Below are 23871 nucleotides of genomic sequence, written 5' to 3'. Positions count from 1 at the left end.
TAAGGTGCAGTATGTTTTCCATTCAGATGTACAGGTATTTTTTATGATAATTTCCATTATGTGTGCTATTAAAAAAAATTAATTGGATATTTGAGAGAAAATTTAGATTTAATTTATCCTAGAAAATGATGTGATGAAGTTAAACTAAGAAAAATTTCAAGTATTGGCATGTACAAGAAACTCCTGATTTCATTATATCCTTTTGCAACTACAGTAGGCAATTTAAAACTTTGGTTGTCTAAAATGGTGCTTTTAGTGATTTAATCTGCCTACGAGGCAACTGGGGATCTTGTTGCCATGCTTAGTATCCTTCAAGATGTCTGGGTTTTGATATGCATTTCTAACAAGTTCCACATTACTCTGATTCTTCTAGAACACTGTTTATGCTTTGAATAGCAAGATTTCAGGAGGCAATTGAGTGGAGAACATTCATCCTAAAAAGCTTGGATAGTTTTTTCTTCCAGCACCCTTGTCATTTGTTTTGTTACACACTGTGCTGAAAACCTGAAAATTTTTGGTTGTTAATTAACATAGAAAGTGAACATAGCAATGGAAAAACCATTTTCTTTTCTTTCATTTTTATTCTCCACTGGTAAATTGAAATGAGTGCTTGAACATTTTTGTACTGTCTGTTCTAAGTTTTTCCTTTTGGTCTCCCTCCAACATTAACCTTAACTTCTGGTTCTTAAAATCTATATATGTTGATAATCAGTTATATTATCCAGAAAAAATCCTAATTAATACTTTCCTACTATTTTGTAAGAAAATCTACATTTATGTTAAATTCACTATTAAACACATCCATGTATAGAACACATGGCTGATCATATACATTTAATACTTTTATTGAATAAACTTTGAAAAACAAAATGTTTATTTAATCAATTATATGAAACTGTTTTATATATGTTAGTCAACGACCAGATTCCATGACTCTGCACCATTTAGCAGAAGTAATTTTTGTCCCATGATTGCTGATAAGATTAAAATATTAAAACATTCAATGGAAACATTGCATGAGACTAAGCCAGTCTATTTCTGACTGGGGATGGCTTGTGGGCAGTGAGTTTGTAGTATCTACATCTTTATCACTGAGCCGTTACACAGTGACAACATTGAAACAAGATATTTACAGAATTTCTACTTTAAAATAATTCAATCCAAAATGTAAAGTGCAGAGAGATGTCCATATCAGGTGGTATCAATCTCATAATTTTCAGTATTTACTGTTTTGAAATGTGGTATGACAATCCATTCTAAATTGCTTCATAGAGTTGATCCCTCAAATCTTATGTATGTTTCTGACCAAGAGGAAACTATTTTGTGCTACAACTTTGCTGAAAGCTTTCTTCACATCTTTGTTTGTCAGGGTGTATATGAGAAGATTTACCAACAGGGTGACCACACAGTAGAACATGGAGACCACTTTACCAATGGTGAAGTTGCACTTGGCTGGAGGGCGGACACTGGCAAAGATGATGGTGCCATAATAGATGGTGATGACAGTGAGGTGGGTGGCGCAGGTGGAGAAAGCTTTCTTCGAGCCTCCAAGGAAGACAGTCTGATTATTTTTACCACAATGTGTTCATAGGATGACATGGTGAGAAGAAAAGAACTGAGAATCACAACAGAGCTACATGTGTTGCCCAAGGCCTCCACCAAGAATGTGTCTGAGCAAGAGAGTTTATAGATGGGGTTTGAGTCACAAAAGAAATGGTTGATCTTCTGGGGGTCACAGAAGTTCAGATGAGAGATTAGTATGGTAGGCACAAGATGGGTGATGAAGCCCCCAGTCCAAAATCCAGCAGAGAAGTGCAGGCACACTGGGATCCTCATGAGCAGTGAGTATCTTAGAGGGTTGCAGATGGCCAGGTACTGGTCATAAGCCATCACTGCCAGGAGGATGCACTTGGTAGTTCCCATGGAGAAAAAGAAGTAGTACTGGGCTATACAGCCAGACACAGAGATGGTGACACCCATGACAGGCAGGTGGCCAGCAGTTTGGGTACTGTGACTGCGGTGTACCAGATCTCCAGGAAGGACAGATTTCCTAAGAAAATGTACATGGGCGTCTGGAGTGTGGGCTTCATCACAACAGTGAATATGATGAGGGTGTTTGCCAGAAGGGACAGCAGATACACAGTGAGAAACATCACAAACAATGCGAGCTGCAGGTAGAGAATACCAGGAAACCCAATAAAAATGAATTTGGTCACTGTGGTCTGGTCTGTCACCTCCACAGCTCATCCTCCCTGATCTGGAACCAACAAAGCCCGGATAATAGATGAGCAAGAATGGGATATTTTAATATTCATTTACTTCATGATGATAAAGGCCTGCCAAACATTATAATTACTGGCTTCCAGAAACATAATTGCTGTCTTTATAAACAGTTTGCATGAATTAGCTCATTTAATTTAAATAATACATCTCCAAAGTAAATAATCTAGTAATCTACTCTGCAAATGAAGATATTAAGGGAGGAAGCAGTTTTCCTTCAGTTTCATCACATTAAGTGTTGGGGTAGAATTTGTATCCAGGTAGGGGAATATGAAGGGTCACAATCTGAGCTAATCCATGCAGAAACGTGGCTACTAGAAGAACATGGCATTGTCCGTCCTGGAGGAATACACACCCTAAACATTAGATGATGAATATATCCACAACAATGCTGGTCAGAGACCTGGAGATCCAGTAAAGAGGACTTTAGAACAGAGGTCCTAAGCCATGCCAGTTTCCTCATGAAGACAGAGGGCTGCTTTGGTTTTAACATTGTGACTCTCATTATATGCCATCTTTCAGAATTTAGGAGTAAATTTATACATGAATGAACTGTATATCTAGAAAACAGAATAGTAGTCAGCATGTATATGAAATATATTTTGTTAAAAAGAAATACAAGTAATCCAGATTGGTAAAGAAGTCAAACTGACATTATTTGCAGATGACATGATATTGTACATAAAACCCTTAAAGACTCCACTGAAAAACTACTAGAACTAATATCGGAATTCAGCAAAGTTGCAGGATACGAAATTAACACACAGAAATTTATGGCTTTGCTATACACTGATAATGAACTAACAGAAAGAGAAATCGGGAAAACAATTCCATTCACAATAGCATCAAAAAGAATAAAATACCTAGGAATAAACCTAACCAAGGAAGTGAAAGACCTATACCCTGAAAACTATGACACTCTAAAGAGAAATTAAAGAGGTCACTAACAAATGGAAACTCATCACTTGCTCCTGGCTAGGAAGAATGAATATTGTCAAAATGGCCATCCTGCCCAAAACAATATACAAATTCAATTCAATCCCTATCAAATTACCAACAACATTCTTCAATGAACTGGAACAAAAAGTTCAAAAATTCATATGGAAACACCAAAGACCCCGAATAGCGAAAGCAATCCTGAGAAGGAAGAATAAAGTGGGGGGGGATCTCACTCTCCAACTTCAAGCTATACTACAAAGCCACAGTAATGAAGACAATTCGATACTGGCACAAGAACAGAGCCACAGACCAATGGAACAGAATAGAGACTTCAAACATTAACCCAAACATATATGGTCAACTAATATTCGATTAAGGAGCCATGGACATACAATGGGGAAATGACAGTCTCTTCAACAGATGGTGCTGGCAAAACTGGGCAGCTACATGTAAGAGAATGAAACTGGATCACTGTCTATCCCATACAAAAAAGTAAACCCCAAATGGATCAAAGACCTGAATGTAAGTCATGAAACAATGAAATTCTTAGAAAAAACATAGGCAATAATCTCTTAGACCTAAACATGGGTGACCTCTTCTTGAACATATCTCCCCAGGCAAAGGAAACAAAAGCATAAATGAACAAGTGGGACTATATCAAGCTGAAAAACTTCTGTATAGCAAAATACACCATGAATAGAACAAAAAGGTATCCTACAGTATGGGAGAATATATTCATACATGACAGATCCGATAAAGGGTTGACACCCAAAATATATAAAGAGCTCACACACCTCAACAAACATAAAGCAAATAATCCAATTTAAAAATGGGCAGAGGAGCTGAATAGACAGTTCTCTAAAGAAGAAATTCAGATGGCCAACAGACACATGCAAAGATGCTCCACATTGCTTGTCATCAGAGAAGTGCAAATTAAAACCACAGTGAGATATCACCTCACACCAGTAAGGATGGCTACCATCCGAAAGACAAACAAAAACAAATGTTGATGGGGTTGTGGAGAAAGGGGAACCCTCCTACACTGCTGGTGGGAATGTAAATTAATTCAACCATTGTGGAAAGCAGTACAGAGGTTCCTCAGAATTCTCAAAGTAGACTTACCATTTGACCCAGGAATTCCACTCCTAGGAATATACCCTAAGAATGCAGCACTCCAGTTTGAAAAAGACATGCATCGCTATGTTTATCGCTGCACTGTTTACAATAGCCAAGATATGGAAGCAACCTAAGTGTCCACCAGTAGATGAATGGATAAAGAAGATGTGGTACATATACACAATGGAATATTACTCAGCTATAAGAAAAAAACATATCCTACAATTTGCAACAACATGGATGGAGCTAGTGCGTATTATGCTCAGTGAAATAAGCCAGGTGGAGAAAGACAAGTACCAAATGATTTCACTCATATGTGGAGTATAAGAAAAAAGAAAAACTGAAGGAACAAAATAGCAGCAGAATCACAGAAGCCAAGAATGGACTAACAATTACCAAAGGGAAAGGGACTGGGGAGGATGGGTGGGAAGGGAGGGATAAGGGCCAGGAAATAGAAAGGGGCATTATGATTAGCATGTATAGTGTGTGGGGGCACGGGGAGGACTGTGCAACACAGAGAAGACAAGTAGTGATTTTATAGCATCTTACTATGCCACTGGATAGTGACTGTGAAGGGGTATGTGGGGGGGACTTGGTGAAGGGGGGAGCCTAGTAAACATAGTGTCCTTCATGTAATTGTAGATTAATGATACCAAAATAAAAAATATATATATATATATATATATATACACATATATATGTATATATTATGTGCATGTAAGCAAAGAAAATAAAAATATTTTGTAAAAATCTTACTATTCTTAGATACTTGTTTTTTAAGTCAGTGTATCCCCCAGTTTTTCTACATTGGTTGGAAACAATCGACCATAAAATTTTCTTTTTTTAAATTGAGAACTACTTAATATACAATACTATATTTGTTTCTCATGTACAACATAGTGACAAATGTACATTACCAAATGATCACCATGCTAAATATAGTTATACACTGCTAACACACCAAAATATTTCAGTATTATTAGTTATATTATCTATGCTGTGCTTCCATTCCTATGACTACTTTATTTTATAATTTGAAGTTTGTGTGGAAGAGGATGAAGTGGTGGGTGGTAAAGGTGAAGGGGATAAAGAGGTACAAACTCCAAGCTAATAATTTTAAATTCAAAAGTCCATTAATCCTTTAGAGGACATAGAGTTTCTTTCCACAGCATAAGAACACTTTATATGAGACATAGAGTCATAGCAAATATAAGAATACAATATGCTAGTTATAATTATGTTGCATTTTTATCAAAATAAAAAATAGATAAGTATCATTTTTATAAAAACAATTTTTCCAATGGATACATGTGCTTTAGGGCCAAAACATCCAGATGGTAGCTGTAAAGTATAGTGGTAACGTATTAGTAGCAATAATAAAAGCTTTTTTTATATATATGTATTATTTTCATACATAAATTATTTCATATGCAATATGCTAATGTTAGGGGGCTTCGGTTTGCTCTCCTAGGTTCCTGTTTCCACTGCACCAGAGAACTGAGGGGCGGAGACACAGCAGGGAAGCAGAGCAGCAGTTTTACTTGCATACAGTCCAAAGGAGGAGCAGACGAGAGGCAAGGTAGGTGAAGACAGACTTATCATAGGGATTTTTATATATAATAATTTTTATTACAGGGATTAACTCTTACTTTTCTGGCTCTCTAGTTTTATCTTGTTAACTCTTTGAGTCCCTTTTAGTGAGCTTTACTGGCCTATTCTCTCTCCACCAGCTCATATCTATTTCTTCCACGTAACAATAATACATATTTTTTACCATTTTTAAAAATTCCTATAATAAAGATACAGACTTACTATCTCTTATATCATAATGAAAAACTGGCTGAAAAAATTGTGAAGACTATTGGATTCATATTCACATATTTCTGGATTAAACTTTTATGGAGATTTTGAATCTCGAAATACTATTGAAAAATATGTACAGATTTTATGCAATAATATTAATGGTCTCTGAGGTGCCCTGTTGACACCACAGAAGTTTTCAAAATATACATTATAAAAATTTTAGTTACATCTGGTTAAAATTTAAATTAGTATGGCCAAGGGATATTTTATTTGTCTCGGAAACCCAATCTGTAGATCTTAATACTATAAAAATCCTGACTTTTTGTAAAACTAAAATTTGTTTCTTGCAGGCTATACCACTATTCAAAATCTTTGCAAAGTATTATGACTAGCAACCAATGTAGAATTTTAAATTTAAGAAAATTTCAAGGAAAGAACTTAGACTTGTTTTTTAAAAAACCTTTCCCTGATTTTGTTTTTGGTTCCATTTGTAAATTATTAGCATTTATATTATTAATTTACTGTCAAGATTCCAAAGTATTTCTTACTGCTATTATGAAAAGGATATTACATAACACTTCTTCTCCTACCTTTAATCACATATTAACTATTTGGAAATTATATAAGTGGAGGTTTAGAACAGAATCAAGGGCACATCATCACAAAGAGAAATCTATTTTCTTTTGTAAAAGATGTGATGGTTATCTAACTCTGCCTATAGCAAAGATTAGGGTTATACACTGTCTATCTATATAGAACCTTAGGAGGAAACTGGATGATGGGGATATTTCATTTTAAAAAAATATACACTTTTATAAAAATTAAATAACTTTTACTTATAAAAAGTATCTTACATAGAATTTTTATTTATTTCGTGTTTTAATTTTTAAACTATAGTCACTCATCCTACATGCTAAATGAATACCTGAGAAAGTATATTGCCTTAGATTACACATTATAAAAGTTATAAAAGAATTGCTATAGAACTCTATTACTCTAGACAAATGAATTACACAGATTAACGCTCACAGATATACACACAGCATATATTCTGTTTGAAATATTTTTCAGGACTGGGATGTTATTAGTTAAATTTCTTTTAAATCCTCCCTTTCAACAAGGCTGTACAATAGAGTACACCACATTCAATTGGATCTTAATGGAATTAGCCATGGAAGCTCCTCCCTGCTGTGCCTTTGGCTGTGGGTCACCATCTGTGCTATAGATAAACATCAAATTTCTTTATTTTTTTTCTTTTTCTCCTCTGCGATCAAGCTGCAAAGAAAGGCATTACCTCAGATCCCATTGTGAGAAGAATTAGGATTTCATCAATCTTGAGTTTCATTAATCTGCTCTCTCTTTTGGGACGTCCACATAGATTCCCTGAAGATTTTCGTGTGGTGAGGGTCAGAGAACTTTCCCCTTCGGATCAAAGGAAGAATAAAGAAACTTTGGGAACCATTAGAAATGCCTTCATGGTAGTGGAAAGAATGTCTTCCCAACTGGCGGCATTAGAAGCCACTGCCTCTGGTATTAACCCTTCAAAATATGATTGTAGAATGGCATCTCTCAATATTTCAGTCACCACAAGCCATGACCAGAATATAGCATTCTCCAACATCCAAAGTACAACATAGATCAGAAATAGTCTTCTTTTCCAATAAGAAAGCCACAAAACAAAGTCAAAACCAGACAAGCAAATACGTCTCTCGTTACTTGACATCTCTTTATAGCAAATAACTAAACTGAAAAGCACTTGCTGACTGAATGTGGAAACTGTCATCCACTCTAGCAGATGGAACCATTTCATGTAACAGTTATGTTCTAGGGCCTTAGTGAATATGTGAAGAGGGTATAAAAGTCTGTAAAAACTTGGTATTAAAAGAGAACAAAACAGCTACCTATAAGACTGAATAAAACAAATCTAGATGATATCTTTATGTCTATTAAAGAAAGTATCAACTAGAGGCTGTCAGGAAGTGTAAGTCACCAGGAGATATTTGAAAATGTGTGGAGGTGGTGTGTTTGCAATAACATGGAATGTCAATTTCATGTATTGGAATGGGCATGAAGAAAATTGTCTTGAAAATACCAAAAGCCCTCTGAAGGTATTAATAGAGATCCCACTAAGGATCACTGTGCTAAGGGTATAGAGGATAATTTTTAAATGAACTTTTAGAGCTCTAATTGGCATATGATAAAATATACCTATTACACATATAGGTTTGATGTGGCAAATTTATGTAATTACAACTGCTATCAAGAAAGATACATTCTTATTCATTCCAGAAAGTCTCCTCATGCCTCATGCACTCATTCAATTATCCCATTAGGCCCAACCAACCAAGGCTCTCGTTTTTGTTACTATTGCTTAGCCCTGCTTACTCCAGATTTTCACACATACAGAAGCATAGATCATGTATTCTTTTGTGTCAAGCTTCTTACAACATCATAATTTAGAGATTTTTCCATGCTGAGTTGTTTTGTAAGTCTGTTCAATTGCTGAGTTGCATCCCTTTAAACAAGTACACAATAATTTAAGCATCTATTTACCTTTTGGTAGATATTTAGACTGCTTCCAATGTGGGATTAATAAGAAAAAAGCCACTGAATTTTCATGTACAAATCCTTGTCACAATCATTCGCCCTTCCATTTGATTAAATAGCTAGGAGTGCAACTGCCAAGATGTGGTAAGTGCCTATTTTGCTTAGTAAGAAACTACCATGGCTTTTCCAAAATTGTTGCAAAATTTTACATTTCCATATTCTCATCCACCCTTGATATTGCCCCATTTAAATTTTAGCTGTTCTAGTGTGTGTGCAGTGTATCTCATTTCTCACTTTTCATTTCTGATGACTAATGATACATCTTTTCAGGTGTTCACTGGCCATTTATTATGACATTTTGTCAAGTGCCCAAATGTGGGCATTTAAAATTGATTATTTTACCCCATTATTTAATCATTCTAGTTCCATTTATAGGTATGTGTGATGTGTTTGTGTATATTTTTCTTTCAGTTTTTATTTTCTTTTTCATTTCCTTGGCAATGTTTCCTAAAGAACAAAAGTTTTAATTTTCATGAAGTCAATATTACCATTTTAATCTTTTATGATTTATACTTGGTGGTGTGGGTCTTATATAAGACATACTACTACAAGTTTATGATGTTTTTGATATTTCTTCTAGAAAATTGTAGTTTCAAATCTTACATTTAGGTAATGAGTCTTTTCTAGTGAATTTTGTGCATGGCATAAAGGGAAATTTCAGATTTTATATTTCCAGAATCGATTTTCTATGCTATTTTAACAAGTACAATTCTTTATTCACTGAATTTTTGCTTTTTTATTGGAAAATTATGAAACGGTGGGTCTATTTCATGACTCTATATGAAGCATTTGTTTAAATTTAGGCAAATAATAGTGTTTACTAACATCACTTTATATTTCACCTGGAAATCAGTAAAAATCCTCCAACTTTATGTTCTCAAAATAGTTTTCCTATTCTAAACATTTCAGAAGCATCTCATAAATTTACACACACACACACAGACACACACACACACTGGAATTTTGAGTGATCTGATGCATGAATATGGTATATCTTACCATTTATTTGGCTGTTTGAATTTCTCTTAGCACTATTTTATATATGTAAGCACAAAGCTCCCCCATATATATTTAAAATTAAAGACCTTCTATACACTTTGTTAAAATGTGTTCTATTAAAGTAGTGTTTTTCATATTTCACTTTCTAATTTTTGTTATAAAAATGCAGTTGATTTTTGTTTAATGACCTTTTGATCTTTGATCTAACTAAATTCATTTTCTAGTTCTGGTAGTTTTTAAATACATTACTTATGATTTTATATGTAAGCAATATTATATACAAATAAGCCTATCTTCCTTCTTTCCAATCAATATTCCTACTTATAAGAATGATTATATTAAATTAACTTGCCATATTATGCTTCCCAGGACCTCTAGTAAAATATTATGATTAGATATTGCTCTCTTGTCCTTAATCAGAAAATAAGGGATTTAGTGGTCAACTATTAATTGTTGTATTAGGTACAGGTGTTTTGCTTATTTTTTAACAAATAGGATGTCTTTCTTAAATTCATGAAAACCATTTTTATTATAGTTTGATAAGTGTGCTTTTTGCTGTTAAAACACAAAAGGTTTGAATTTTTCCAATGCTACAAATGCTTCTATTGAGATATTTATAACATTCTTAAGATTTATTATTTCTATGTGCTTTATTTCTATGTTAAACCCCCTTCACATTTCTTGCTTACATTCCTTTTGGCAATGATTTATGATCCTTAATATATTGCTAGATTTTATTTTACTGTGTTTTAATGAGGATATTAATGGCATATTCATGAAGATATTCCTCTTGCTTTTATTCACATAAATGCCTGCCCAGTGATACTATTTGGGAGGATATTTAATTACAGAATATAGTTACAAAATATGACTAATCAGGTTTTGCACGTTTTTATAGAGGAAATTGCCATAATTTGTGTCTTTCAAGAGATTTTAACGTTTCCGTGATATTGCTGCAATTAGATACTGAGAAGTGACTGCTGGTTACCGTGGCGGAGGGGCTGGAGTGAGTAGGTGAAGGGGATGGATAAAGAGGCTCAAAATCTCGATCAAAAAATAAATTGCTCATGGGGATGAAAGTACAGCATAGAGAATACAGTCAAAGGCTCTGTAACATCTTTCTATGTTGACAGTATCTACACAAGTTGGGATGAGGATTTAATAATGTGTGTAACTATTGATTCACTATGTTGTATATTTGAAACCAATATGTTATTGTATGTCAACTACATTTTAATAAAAATATATATAAATATTAGCTAAACCCAAACTATAGTGAACTAAAGCACAAAGAAGCAGTAAAACATAAAGCAAAAGTGTTTAAAGTTGAGTGGTACTTAAATAAATGGACAATTAGAACCATCATCGATTTAAAAAATCAGAAAAATATGGGAAAGGGCAATACAACTTCTGGTATTAACATGTTATAAAAAGAAAACATCCATAATCCACAAAAAATAATGAGGCATACAAAAAAATAGCAAAGGGTATCTTAAAGGAAAAAAATTAATTGGCATATATTTCTGACAGAGCTTAATATTCTAAGTGATTAGAGTTTTAAAAAGTACTGTCTAGAATAGCCACTATCCAAAAGATCAGAAATAACAAGTGTTGGTGAGGATGTGGAGAAATGGGAACCCTCCTACACTGTTGGTGGGAATGTAAATTGGTGCAGCTACAATATGGAGGTTCCTCAAAAATTAAAAAGAGAAATATCTTACCACCCAGTATTTCCACTTCTAGGAGTTTACTCAAAGAAAACAGCATCTCTGATTTTAAAAGATGTATAAGCCCATATGTTTGTAACATTATTTACAATAGCCAAGATATGGAGGCAACCAAAGTGTCTGTAAATACATCTATTGGCTATAAATAAAGAAGATCTGGTTCATATATACAGTGGTATATTGTTCATCCATAAAACATAAAGAAATCCTTCCATTTGTGACAACATGGATGGGCTTACACGGTATTATGCTGAGTGAAATAAGCCAGGCAGAAAAAGACAAATACCTGATGATTTCATTTATTTGTGGAATCTAAAAATAAAACAAAAGAAAATGAGCAGAACAACAGTATAGTCATAGACATTGAGATGTAGCCATTGGTTACCATGGGGGATGGGTTGGGGAGGGTGGGTGAATCAGATGAAGGGGATAAAGAGCACAAAATCTCAAAACACAGTATAAATTAGTCATGGGGATGAAAGTACGGCATAAGGAATGTAATCAGTTCTGTAACATCTTTATATGTTGCCAGGAACTATGCTAATTGGGGTGAGGATTTAATAATATATATAACTGCTGAGTACTGGAAACCAATATGATATTGTAGGTCAACTATATTCAAAAATAAATTTAAAAATTATACACATACCCAACTTTGGAGCACCAAATGATATTAAGCAAGTATTAACAAATCTGAGCGTAGAATAAGGCAACAATAAATAATAAGGGGAGACCACACTCTCAGCTATCGAAAGAAAATCAGAGGCAGAAAATCAGAAAAGGAAACATTGAAATGAAACCACACTTTAGACCAAATAAACTTAACAGATGTATGTATAGAAATCCCACCCAACAACAGTACAATACACACTATTCAAACATTTACCTTTGGGTATAGAATTTGGCTGCCTTAGATAATTATAATCACTCATGCCCATACCCATACATGCCACCAACATTCCATATCACTGTAAACAGATTGTTCCACACATTTTCAAGTATCTCCTGGTGACTTCCACTGCCTCGTTTATAACCACTGGTTTACAATTTCTTTCCCTAATGGGTAAATGTCTGATGTACTTGGCGTTTATGCCTAAGAATTGAATTTTTATTTGATTTTATATAGGGGTTAACTAATGTCCACAAAACATGCTAAACAACATATTCTTTTTCTTGAACTATTTAGGCAAGCTTAAAGTTATATTGTAAATTCCCTTGTCACTATACATATGTGGATATCATCTAGACTTATTCTATTCAGTCTTCTACGTTGGTGTTCTCTTCTGCTAACAAATTTCATCAGGTTTTTTTTTTTACCATTTTCATATAGGCACTCTGCTCTCATACATAAATGTCTCATGAGGTGGCTCAATCTTGGTATCTACTCCAGTAGGAAGCATAATTTTCCTGAACATCTGATTAATGCTTTCTCCATTGAAGCATTTGCTATAGAGATGCAAGCCAGGGTTGTTTTTTGCAGTGTATTACTGTAAAGGGAGATATCCAGGCTAATCTCTTAATTAGCTTTTTAGCTAGAGAATATGATTTTCTGGCTGTGTTTATGGTGACTGAAATATTGAGGAATACAATTCTGCAATCAAAAATGAAGGGTAAATAAGATGGGGAATGGGAGCTAAAGAAACCACTTAGGACATTATTCCTTCCTTTCCTGTGAAGTCATTTTTAATAGTTTCCATAGTTTCTTCTTCCTTTGGTCCCTAAGGAAGAGGACTCTGACCCTCTCCAAAGGAAAGTCCTCTGGGAATCTACACGAATGTCTCAAGGTGCAGGGCAAACTTCTGAGTCTCAAAGCTGACATGAGCCCATTCATCCTCACAGGGGAGATCGCAGAGCAGGCTTTTCTGGGCATCTTGGCCACAGAGGGGAAAATTCAGAAAAAAAATGAGGAATTTAGTGTTCATTTATTCCATAGATGGGACGACACAGCCAATGATGCAGCAGGGCATAATTAATTAGCTTTCTTCTCTTATGAACAAATTGAAAGTAGTGTGCTCTAATACAGAGCTCGGTGAAAAGGAGAGTTTAAACAAAATTTTCCCATAATATTCCATTTCTGAAAATAACAAATGGAATAACGGCTTGTGAGTATACCTGGGGACACATAAACAATGTCATTTTTTACTTTCCAGGGGAGTAATGGATTTACATAACAGAGTATTATAATTTTGGATATTCTGTAATCTGAGGCACTGTTCTTTCTCAGACATTCCTTTGTCATGCAAAATGAGTAACTAACTTATATATGAACTGCAGCTTATGTCATATAACTGTACCTTATAAGCTATAGTTCCTCTTTATATGTAATTTTATTTTTATCAAAAGTGTTAAATGATTTAAAATTAATTTCCTCTATCTTTTTGTCCCTTCTTTAAGTTACATACAACTTGGGAGTGTAGAACCCTACTTGTGTGAAAGGCAGAATTAGTAACTGGGATGTCTTTTAGAAAAATAAGAGGGATATTGTCTTTGGGATGATGTTCACCTGAATCTGTTGTCAAAGAACTACATACATTATTTCCAAATAGTTATTTGATTTCTTTCTGTGAATGCTAGGAGAAAGATAGTCCTGCTATGTTCATTAAATAATCACAATAAAAGATACCTTGGACTTCTGGTCTTATATGAATAATATAAATGTTAATATATTTCCTATGGAACTAAAGAATCAAAATCAGGAGGGGCAGAGCTAAGATGGTGACGGGAGTAGGACAGTGGGAATCTCCTCCCAAAAACATATATATTTTGGAAAATACAACAAATACAACTAATCTTAAAGAGAGAACAGAAGACACAGGACAACAGCCAGACTATATCCACACCTGGGAGAACCCAGCGTCTGGTGAAAGGGGTATGATACAAGCCACAGCCCGGCGGGACCCGAGCACCACTCACACCAGCTCCCAACGGGAGGAGAGGAGTTGGAGTGGGGAGGGAGAGGGAGCCCAGGACTGCTAAACACCCAGCCTGATCCATCTGCACCAGAGCAGAGACACAGTGCATACATGGGGTGCTGGAAACTAGGGAAACAGGCCAGCAAGAACTTTGAGCAGGTCCTGAAGCTGGCAACCCTGTGACAAAGAAAAGCGAATGCTTTTTGAAAGTCTTAAAGGACAGGGATACCACAGCTGGATGGAAGCTTCCCGGGTCACAGTACAGCAGCTGGAAATTCCAGGGAACCCCGGGTGCACTAAACCCCTGGGCAACAAATCTGAGACCCCCCCATGGAGGTAAACAGTCAAAGAGCCCCCTGTCCATTAAACCTCCGGGGCCCCGCCATAGCAGAGCAGCGGCCTGGCGCTGGCCACCCCCACAGCAAGGGAGATTCCTCCATACCGGCAGGCAAGATACAGAGACCCAGTGTATATGCAATTGCCCAACACAAGCCACTAGGGGTCGCAGTTGTCCCAGGAAAGAAAGGCCAGGACCTATTGGAAAACCTTGGCTTTCCCAGAAGACAGAAAGTCAATTAGCTCACCAATGCAACTATCAACATGAAAAGGCAAAAAATTTGATCCAGAGAAGGCTAACCCAGACAGCTTTGACATCTGTTACATCTTCCCCAGAGAAGGAACCTGGGGAGATAGATTTAACCAGTCTTCCTGAAAAAGAATTCAAAACAAAAGTCATAACCATACAGATGGACTTGCAGAGAAATGTGCAAGAACTAAGGAGGGAGAAGACAGAAATAAAACAAGCTCTGGAAGGACTTCAAAACAGAATGGACAAGATGCAAGAGACCATTAATGGACTAGAAAACAGAGAACAGGAGTGCAGAGAAGCTGATGCAGAGAGAGATTAAAGGACATCCAGGAATGAAAGAATTTTAAGAGAACTCAGAGCCCAATTGAAACAGAACAATATCCGCATTATAGGGGTACCAGAAGAAGAAGAGAGAAAGAAAGGGATAGAAAGTGTCTTTGAAGAAATAATTGCTGAATACTTCCCCAAACTAAGCGAGGAAACGCCCTTTCAGACCACAGAGGTACACAGAACTCCAATGACAAGGGATCCAAGGAGGGCAACACCAAGACACATAATAATTAAAATGGCAAAGATCAAAGAAAAAGACAAAGTAATAAAGGCAGCCAGAGAGAAAAAAAGGTCACCTACAAAGGAAAACCCATCAGGCTAAAATCAGACTTCTCAAAGAAACCCTACAGGCCAGAAGAGAATGGCATGATATACTCAATGCAATGAAACAGAAGGGCCTCAAACCAAGATTACTGTATCTAGCATGATTATCATTTAAATAGGAAGGAGGGATTAAACAATTCCCAGACAAGCAAAAGTTGAGGGAATTTGCCTCCCACAAACCACCTCTACAGGGCATCTTAGAGAGACTGCTCTGGATGGGAGCACTCCTAAAAAGAACAGAGAACAAAACACCCAACATATGAAGAAGGGAGGAGGAAGAATAAGAAGGGAGAGAAATAAAGAATCATAAGACCACGTCTATAATAGCTCAACAAGTGAGTTAAGTTAGACAGTAAGATAGTAAAGAAGCTAACCTTGAACCATTGGCACCACACACTTAAAGCCTGCAATGGCAATAAGTACATACCTTTCAATAATCACCCTAAATGTAAATGGACTGAATGCACCAATCAAAAGACACAGAGTAATAGAATGGATAAAAAAGCAAGACCCATCCATATGCTGCTTACAAGAGACTCACCTCAAACACAAAGACATGCACAGACTTAAAGTCAAGGGATGGAAAAAGATATTTCATGCAAACAACATACAGAAAAAAGCAGGTGTTGCAATACTAGTATCAGAGAAAATAGACTTGAAAATAAAGAAAGTAACAAAAGATAAAGAAGGACATTACAAAATGATAAAGGGCTCAGCCCAACGAAGGATATAACCATTATAAATATATATGCACCCACTACAGGAGCACCAACATATCTGAAACAAATACTAACAGAATTAAAGGAAGAAACAGAATGCAATGCATTCATTCTGGGAGACCTCAACACACCACCCACTCCAAAGGACAGATCCACCAGACAGAAAAAAAGTGAGGACACAGAGGCACTGAACAACACACTAGAACGGATGGACCTAATAGACATCTATAGAACACTACACCCAAAAGGAACAGGACATACATTCTTCTCAAGTGCACATGGAACATTCTCCAGAATAGACAACATAATATGCCACAAAAAGAGCGTCAGTAAATTCCAAAAGATTGAAATGCTACCAAACAACTTTTCAGATGACAAATGTATAAAACTAGAAATAAATTGTACCAAGAAAGCAAAAAGGCTCACAAACACATGGAGGCTTAACAGCACGCTCCTAAATAATCAATGGATCAATGACCAAATCAAAATGGAGATCCAGCAATATATGGAAACAAACAACAACAACAACAGCACAAAGCTCCAACTACTGTGGGATACAGCAAAAGCAGTCTTAAGAGGAAAGTATATAGCAATCCATGCATATTAAAAGAAGGAAGAAAAATCCCAGATGAATCGTCTAATGTTACAATTATCGAAATTGGGAAAAGAAGGACAAATGAGGCTTAAGATCAGCAGAAGGAGGGACATAATAAAGATAAGAGAAGAAATAAATAAAACTGAGAAGTATAAAACAATAGCAAAAATCTATGAAACCAAGAGCTGGTTCTTTGAGAAAATAAACAAAATAGATAAGCCTCTAGCCAGACTTATTAAGAAGAAAAGAGAGTCAATACAACTCAACAGAATCAGAAATGAGAAAGGAAAAATCATGACATACCCCACAGAAATACAAAGAATTATTAGAGAGTACTATGAAAACCTATATGCTAACAAGCTGGGAAACCTAGGAGAAATGGACAACTTCCTAGAAAAATATAACCTTCCAAGACTGACCCAGAAAGAAACAGAAAATCTAAACAGACCAATTACCAGCACCAAAATTGAAGCAGTAATCAAAACACTACCAAAGAACAAAACCCCGGGCCAGATGGATTTACCTCGGAATTTTATTAGACATACAGAGAAGACATAATACCCATTCTCCTCAAAGATTTCCAAAAAATAGAAGAGAAGTGAATACTCCCAAACTCATTCTATGAAGCCAACATCACCCTAATACCAAAACCAGGCAAAGACCTACCAAAAAGAAAACTACAGACCAATATCCCTGATGAACATAGATGCAAAAATACTCAACAAAATATTAGCAAACCAAATTCAAAAATGCATCAAAAGGATCGTACACCATGACCAAGTGGGATTCATTGCAGCGATGCAAGTATGGTACAACATTCTAAAATCCATCCACATCATCCACCACTTCAACAAAAAGAAAGACAAAACCACATGATCATCTCCATAGATGCTGAAAAAGCACTCGATAAAATTCAACATCCATTCATGTAAAAACTCTCAACAAAATGTGTATAGAGGGCAAGTACCTCAACACAATAAAAGCCATATATGATAAACCCACAGCCAACATCATACTGAACAGCGAGAAGCTGAAAGCTTTTACTCTGAGATTGGGAACATGACAGGGATGCCCACTCTCCCCACTGTTTTTCAACATATTACTGGAGGTCCTAGCCTCGGCAATTAGACAAAACAAAGAAATAAAAGGAATCCAGATTGGTAAAGAAAAAGTCAAACTGTCACTATTTGCAGATGACATGATATTGTACATAAAAAACCCTAAAGACTCCACTGAAAAACTACTAGAACTAATATCGGAATTCAGCAAAGTTGCAGGATACAAAATTAACACACAGAAATCTATGACTTTACTATACACTAACAATGAACTAATAGAAAGAGAAATCAGGAAAACAATTCCATTCACAATAGCATCAAAAAGAATAAAATACCTAGAAATAAACCTAACCAAGGAAGTGAAAGACCTACACCCTGAAAACTATAAGACACTCTTAAGAGAAATTAAAGAGGTCACTAACAAATGGAAACTCATCCCATGCTCTTGGGTAGTAAGAATTAATACCGTCAAAATGGCCATCCTGCCCAAAGCAATATACAGATTCGATGCAATCCCTCTCAAATTACCAACAGCTTTCTTCAATGAACTGGAACAAATAGTTCAAAAATTCATATGGAACACCAAAGACCCTGAATAGTTAAGCAATCCAGGGAAGGAATAATAAAGTGGGAGGATCTCACTCCCCAACTTCAAGCTCTACTACAAAGCCACAGTAATCAAGACAATTTGTTACTGACACAAGAACAGAGCCACAGACCAATGGAACAGAATAGAGACTCCAAACATTAACCCAAACATATATGGTCAACTAATATTCCATAAAGGAGCCATGGACATACAATGGGGAAATGAAAGTCTCTTCAACAGATGGTGGTGGTAGAACTGGACAGCTACATGTAAGAGAATGAAACTGGATCACTGTCTAACCCATATACAAAAGTAAATTTGAAATGGATCAAAGACTTGAATGTAAGTCATGAAACCATAAAACTCTTAGAAAAAAACATAGGCAAAATTCCCTTAGACATAAACATGAGTGACCTCTTCTTGAACATATCTCCCTGTGCAAGGGAAACAATGGCAAAAATGAACAAATGGGACTATATCAAGCTGAAAAGCTTCTGTACAGCAAAGGACACCATCAATAGAACAAAAAGGTATCCTACTGTATGGGAGAATATATTCATAAATGACATATCTGATAAAGGGTTGACATCCAAAATATATAAAGAGCTCACACACCTCAACAAACATAAAGCAAATAATCCAATTTAAAAATGGACAGAGGAGCTGAATAGACAGTTCTCTAAAGAAGAAATTCAGATGGCCAACAGACACATGAAAAGATGCTCCACATCGCTTGTCATCAGAGAAATGCAAATTAAAACCACAATGATATATCATTTCACACCAGTAAGGATGGCTACCATCCAAAAGACAAACAACAGCATATGTTGTCGAGGTTGTGGAGAAAGGGGCACCCTCCTACACTGCTGGTGGGAATGTAAATTAGTTCAACCATTGTGGAAAGCTGTATGGATGTTCCTCAAAATGGTCAAATAGAAATACCATTTGACCCAGGAATTCCACTTCTAGGAGTTTACCCTAAGAATGCAGCACTCCAGTTTGAAAAAGACAGATGCACCCCTATGTTTATTGCTGCCCTATTTACAATAGCCAAGATATGGAAGCAATCTAAGTGTCCATCAGTAGATGAATGGATAAAGAAGATGTGTTACATATACACAGTGGAATATTACTCAATCATAAGAAAAAAACAAATCCTACCATTCACAACAACATGGATGGAGCTAGAGGGTATAATGCTCAGTGAAATAAGCCAGGTGGAGAAAGACAAGTACCAAATGATTTCACTCATATGTGGAGTATAAGAGCAAAAGAAAACTGAAGGAACAGAACAGCAGCAGAAGTACAGAACCCAAGAATGGACTAATAGTTACCAAAGGGAAAGGGACTGGGGAGGATGGGTGGGATGGGAGGGGTAAGGGTGGGAAGAAGAGAAAGGGGGCATTATGATTAGCATTTATAGTTTTGAGGGGGGCACGGGGAGGGCTTTGCAACACAGAGAAGACATTTAGTGCTTTTACAGCATCTTACTATTTTGATGGACAGTGACTGTGAACTTGGATGTGGGGTGTACTTGGTGAAGGGGGGAGCCTAGTAAACATAAGTCCTTCATGTAATTGTAGATTAATGATACCAAAATAAGAAAAAGTAAATAAAGAAAAAAATAAAATAAAATAAATTTTAAAAAAAGAATCAATCTCAGGGAAACTATTTAAAAAATCAGTCCTGGTTTTTTCATCCGAATGATTTTCTTAAATTATAAATTCTAGGTGACTGTTAGTCATAATATTTTCAAATATTTTTGAAAACTGCTCTAGCCTGTGAAATGCATGTATTTATTTTTGTTACTTAGAATAATATGGGAAGTGTTAATATTTTTAGGAAATTAATATTTAGAGGTTCATTTAGTGGGATAAATAAAATATCCCTAGACCATACTAACATACTTTCAATTTTAACCAGGTCGAACTAATAATTTCAATCATGTATGTGTGTGTATATATATATATATATATATATATATATATATATAATAATACATCAATAGTGCACAATAGGAAACAGTAATGGTGTGGCATGAAGCCTTCACACATCTTTCCATAAAGTTTTATGTTTGGGAGTTTCCTAAGGGTTTAACACAGAAATGTGTAGACATGAACATAATTGCCTTCATGTTTCATTTTGCTGATTTTTTCACTGTGATATAGGAGCTATCAAGTCTTCACCTTTATGGCAAGGAATTTTTAAAATAGTAAAAATTGTATTGAATATATACCGCAAAGTTCTTACTATGGAATCAAATAATTTTTTCTACTATACACTTATCATGTGGATATTTGGAGCTAAAGTACTGAAGTACATGTGTATATTACATTCATTGGAAAACTTTCTCTACAAAAAGGATTTCTGTATTTTTTTTATTTTAGAAAGAACACTTAAATATAGTTATAAAATCTGTATCATACACTCAAAAATTCATAAATGGGTATATCTCATATTAAATGTTCTTTCATAATAGCTAAGCTATAGAAAAAACTGTATATCCATTGAAGAAATATTAGAATTTTGACTTTAAAGTTATTTGCTTGACTGTTCCCAATCAGTGTAGGAAAATTGATGGTTGAACTTATTCTGAAGCAAAACAAGCCAAGAATAGAATTTAGAAGAATATTTATGAAAAAATCATATTTGTATAGATGTTGAATCTTACTTTCTGCTTTGTTTACTGGTGATGGCATTTCCTCCAGTTCCTATCTTGCACCCAGCCCTGAGAGATGATGTGGGATAGGGGCCGTAATGTCCATACTGCAGCAATGCCTTGGGTTCCTAAGGCAATAGGTGTGGCCCAGGAGCTCCATCTGAGATCCAGCTGTGATCACTGGCCTTTGATATGCATGGTGCTGATTTCTTCACCATCTTAAGTGTCTGGAATGGGACGTACTTACTGATGGAACAATGTCATGTTCTTGCAACAGCCACTAATTTTATGAATTAATTTGCACTGTAGTATTCTAAAACACTCCACCTGAGTACAATGTGCCCCACCATATAAAGTGATGTAGCTTAGGGAAAATAATGTCTTTCCTTAGTATCTTCATTGGTAAAATATTCATGTTGGTCAAGTATTTACTATTAACCTTTAAAATTAATTTTTTTAATTAAATGACCTGTTCCATGTAAAATGTTTATAAAGACAACAATTATGTTTTTGGTAGCCATTAATTTTAATATGTTTAGAGGTCTTTTATCATCATGAAGTAAATGAATATTAAAATATCCCATTCTTGCTCATCCATCATCTGGGCTTTGTTGGTTCCAGATCAGAGAGGATGAGCTATGGAGGTGACAGACCAGACCACAGTGACCAAGTACATTTTTCTTGGGTTTCCTGGTATTCTCTACCTGCAACTCACATTGTTTGTGATGTTTCTCACTGTGTATCTGCTTTTCCTCGTGGCAAACACCCTCATCATATTCACTTCTGATGGAGCCCACACTCCAGATGCCCATGTCCATTTTCTTAAGAAATCTCTCTTTCCTGGAGATCTGGTACACCACAGTCACAGTACCCAAACTGCTGGCCACCTGCCTGTCACATGGTGTCACCATCTCTTTGTCTGTCTGTATAGCTCAGTACTACTTCTTTTTCTCCATGGGAGCTACCGAGTGCATCCTACTGGCAGTGATGGCCTAAGACCGGTGCCTGGCCATCTGCAATCCTCTAAGATACTCACTGCTCATGAGTATTCCAGTGTGCCTGCAGTTTACCACTGGATATTGGATTGGGGGCTTCATTGCCCCTCTTCTATCTACCGTACTTATCTCTCATCTGAACTTCTGTGGTCCCCAGAAGATCAACCATTTCTTTTGTGACTCAGACCCCACCTATAAACTCTCTTGCTCAGACACATTCTTGGTGGAGGCCTTGAGCTACACATGTAGCTCTGTTGTGATTCTCAGTTCTTTTCTTCTCACCATGTCATCCTATGAACACGTGGTGGTAACAATAATCAGACTGTCTTCCTTGGAGGCTCGAAGAAAGCTTTCTCCACCTGTGCCTCCCACCTCACTGCCATCACCATCTTCTATGGCACCATCATCTTTGTCAATGTCTGCCTCCAGCCAAGTACAACTTCACCATTGGTAAAGTGGTCTCTGTGATCTACTGTGTGGTCACCCCTTTGGTAAATCCTCTCATATACACTCTGACAGATCAAAGATGTGAAGAAAGCTTTCAGCAAAGTTGTAGCACAAAAAAGGTTCTTCTTGGTCAGAAACATACATAATACTTGAGCAACTAACTCTATGAAGCAATTTAGAATGGATTCTCAGAACACATTTGGAAATAGTAAGTACTGAAAATTACATTATGTAATTGATACCACCTGATACAGACGTCTCTCTGAACTTTACATATTTGCATTGAATTATACTAAAATAGATATTTTACAATGCATAATTTTGTTTTTAAGACTCTTTTCATACAACACACAGTGATAAAATGATAGCACAAGATTATTTATTGCCCACAAGGTATTCCCAATAATAAAATGGGCTGGTTTAATCCCATATAGTATTTCAGTTAAATGTTTTCATAAATTACAACTCAGCAGTTGTCCTAGGCCAAAAATTGAATCTGTTAAATGGAACAGTGTTAGGCCATGTGGTACAAGGGCTCTTACAATAGTATCTCTCTGTACCTCAAAATAATTCACTCAATAAACATATACTGAACACATATGAGCCAGGTATTGCTCTTAATTATGGATTTTAATATAACTATGAATATAGGCAGAACTGGGACCTTTATTAGAAAACACAGATACAACATTTTTCTCAACAGTAGGAATAATAAGGAAAATGACAGATAAGATTTTTATGTTTATGATTTTGTTTATTTTTATCTTATGTTGTTTTTGAAAAGTGTGGCTGGGGGATTGTCTACTTTGCCTATCTTTGCAAAGAACCAGCTCTTAGTTTCACTGATTATTTTTCTATTGTTTTCTTATTTTCCATTTTATTTATTTATGGCACAATATTCATTATGTCCCTCCCTCTACTAACTTTGTTGTTTGTTTACTTTTTTTTCAGTTCCTTTAGTTTTGAGGTTAGATTTTTTATTTGGGATTATTCTGGTTTTTTGAGTTAGGCCTGTATTGCTGTTCTTCCATCTTAGAATCATTTTTGCTGCATTTCTCATACTAAACTATTTTTTGTGTGTTTTCATTTGTCCCCAGGTATTGTTTTATTTTCTCTTTCATTTGTTCATTGATTATTTTGAAGCATGTTGTTTAGTTTCCATATATATATATATATATATATA

General features: G+C 35.7%; 1 pseudogene; it reads right to left on the bottom strand.

Annotated features, from left to right (window-relative positions):
- Positions 1 to 1282: 1282 nt before the first annotated feature.
- Positions 1283 to 22157, bottom strand: LOC118928694 (olfactory receptor 5F1-like; annotated as a pseudogene).
- Between the last annotated feature and the right edge of the window lie 1714 nt (positions 22158 to 23871).

Source organism: Manis pentadactyla, chromosome 13 (assembly GCF_030020395.1).
Source record: "Manis pentadactyla isolate mManPen7 chromosome 13, mManPen7.hap1, whole genome shotgun sequence".
Classification (NCBI taxonomy): Eukaryota; Metazoa; Chordata; class Mammalia; order Pholidota; family Manidae; genus Manis; species Manis pentadactyla.
This window is presented reverse-complemented; position numbering and strand designations above follow the sequence as displayed.